Source organism: Bombus huntii, unplaced genomic scaffold, assembly GCF_024542735.1.
Source record: "Bombus huntii isolate Logan2020A unplaced genomic scaffold, iyBomHunt1.1 ctg00000130.1, whole genome shotgun sequence".
Taxonomy (NCBI): Eukaryota; Metazoa; Arthropoda; class Insecta; order Hymenoptera; family Apidae; genus Bombus; species Bombus huntii.
Genome location: NW_026099378.1, coordinates 72,988 through 76,069, shown reverse-complemented (window position 1 = coordinate 76,069; position 3,082 = coordinate 72,988).

Here is a 3,082-nt window from a genome sequence, read left to right as displayed (position 1 = left end):
ATAAGATAAATATAATTTAAGTAGGTACAGACGAAAATACTACATAGGTTCTCTAAGAGGTTTTTCTATGTGCGATAGTCGAATCAAAGATTTGAATTTTTCGATTTGATCTACAGTGTTTATATTTTCAATAATATTAGAAATTTGGACTGAAAACTTACCACCATTGATAAAGCATACTGGCGTTGGCTTTCCCTCGAGGTATACAATTTTTTGAACGATTTCTCCCGATGCGAGGGTTGGTTCTTGTTGCAGCAGAAGGGTATTATTATCTAATTTTAATGTTTTATTGGAGAGTTCGAATCGATATTGATTTAAACCGGGTAAGCCTAATATGCCGTCTTCTATGATAGGGAAATTATCATCTACTAAGGAAAATTCTATCTCTTTGTTGAATAAATTTAGTTTAATTTTGGAATTGGATTCGTATTTGGAATGTTCCATGGAGAATTTCTATGTGTCTGGTATTATTGTTCTTCCTGGGTAGCATCCTCGTTTAAGCAAGTTGATTCCTGCTCCCGAGTCAACGAAAAATCGCAATCCTGGTCGTCCTGGTAATTGTAGTCGTATTGTGGATAATCTTCCTGAGGTAGCATTGTTAATTCTGATTGTTCTTGAATGTGGTTTATTCCTGGAGGGGCTTTTGTTTGAGGCAGTATTCGAAAATTTTGATTGGCATTGATTGGCAAGGTGTCCCAATCGATTGCATTTGAAACATTTCGTTTGTGGCCTTTCGTTTAATGGTCGATTTTCAAGCTTTGTAAAATTATTCATTCTTGGTTGAATGTTTTGTGTGGGTGGAGTTTTGTTATTCATGTTACTTGTAATCGTGAAGCGGTTACCTACTGGACGAGACGTCTGGTTACGATAAGATGGTGGAGTGGTTGTTTGTCGTGTCATCCGTCTGCGAGCGTTGTCTTCGCGAAAGTATTTTTCCACGTCCATTGCCTTTTTTTCTGCATCGATAATGTTTGGGGGGGGGATTAGCCAATAGCACGTGTCCTATTTCTGAATGAAGGCCTCTTACATAGTCAATCACAGAAACCATGTATAGTCGATCGTTCATCGCTCATCGAGTTAGTTCGTCTTTATATTCATTGGTAATGCTGTATTGAAGTTTGTTGAAAACACGTCGAAATCTAATGTTATAATTTTGCACGCTTTCGGTTATTCCTTGCTTTATCACTCTTAACTGATCTTGGTGTTCCCTTACTGATGCTTGAGTAGCTACGTTACATCTTAATCCTTCGTACAGAGTTTCGAATTCGTTAATATGGATATTGCGGATTGTCATTGCGGCTTTTCCTACAATTTTCTCTATTTTGATCATTTTTAATAATAACGTTTGTTCGCTACACATTATTCTCATTTCTTTTATTTCACGAATAAAATCTTCTACACCTATATCGTCTTCTCCGTTTAGTATCGGAGATACTAAACAGCTTTTAGATTTCCAGAGTTTGCAGCTGTTGGATTGGATGGTTGGACACATGTTGGTGGCTTTTGTGGCATAGGTGGAGGTGGATTAGTATCGTGTTTTAATACTGATATATTATCGTCATCGTCAGTCATCATAGAACCGAATTCGGTTGATTCTACGTTTATTTGTGGCAGTTTAACACGAGAGAGGTTTCTACCTAATATTTCCATTTCGTTAGCGCGTTTTCTATTTTCTTCGTTCGCTAATTTTAAAGCATTCTTTATTTCGTTAAATTGTTGTCGAAATTCTTCGTTCTGTCTCTGTATTAAGTCTAAAATTGCTCTGGTGGAGGAATCGAGTGATCCCGTTTTATTTTGGACTCCACTTGTAGAGGGTAAACTTGTCTCGGCTTTTGAGTCTTTCTTGTTGTTCATATTGTCTCTTCGCTAGAGTTACTAGAGAAACTAACTTTTCGCGTTCTATATTGTTTAAAAGAATTCCGACTTTTCTCACCTTGATACGTAAGTTTGTAGAATGAGGTTCCCTTGCGGTGTTTTCCTCTGTGGCGCGTTCAAATGTGTTGTTTGAGTGTCAAACTCGTTCTGTTGATTTGTTCTATGCTGACAGTGGCCCCGTTGATTTGGTCCACCGTGGTAAATTATTGACAGCAAAGTTCATAACACAAGTAGTTCGAATCCTTCGATCTTCAATAATGTCCGTAGACCGAAATCGTAACTTCGTTTACACTGAAGCGAATGGATCCTGGCAGGATCGCCAAAATGTCACGTAAAAATAATGGGAAAATAATAATAAAAAAATGTTGTGTTCTTGAACCAGAGTTCGAGGTTTTTTTTAATAGGATCTTTATTTTATAATAGGATTACAAGTGTGCGATTAGACCGTTACCGAAAGACTGAAGCCTCGATCAAGACTCAGCCCTTCTAGATGTTCGTTTATCTTTTGCCTATGTGCCGAATTCATATTCCTTTGTTTTGGGAGTCGGTGTCGTGTGCAAGGCGGTTCATGTTTCCTGAGTCTGTTGAAGATATTTGTTGACGTTACATGTACGTCAAGACTGTGTAAGTGTCACGAGGCAAAACAATAATATGAGTCGCTCTCGATTTGCATCGTCCTCTAACTCACGTGCCGCTACATACGTATATAGCTATTATTTCTTACAACCTAGCGTATGCAGTTGTTTATGGGGCCTTAAGTTCACTGTTTATAGATACTGCTAGGAATTAATCGAACGAATTCAACGCAGTCGCGTTTACAGTGTTCCGTATTATCGGAAATGCCGAATTCGCGTGGTTTCGCTTTGACGTTCGTCCACGTTGACGATTGTTCAAAGAACAACCGAGTGGCCTCCACGTCGCAGCTACGAAAGACATCGAAGCCGCGACATCCTTGAGTGACTACCCTATCTTTTCCTAAAACCAAGGATGACGCAACTCAGGCAATCGTTACAAGCGTTCGAACTTCACATTTTCTTACCATACTATCAACAAAAAATGAAAGCTGGTTTTCAATGAGTCATTATATAATTATATGATATGTAATTTATAAACAGAATTCATTGTAATGATATAGACAGATTTCTTAGATAGTTAAAGAAGGAAGTTGTTCGCAATCATGCACTTGACAACATATTCAAAAGTCATT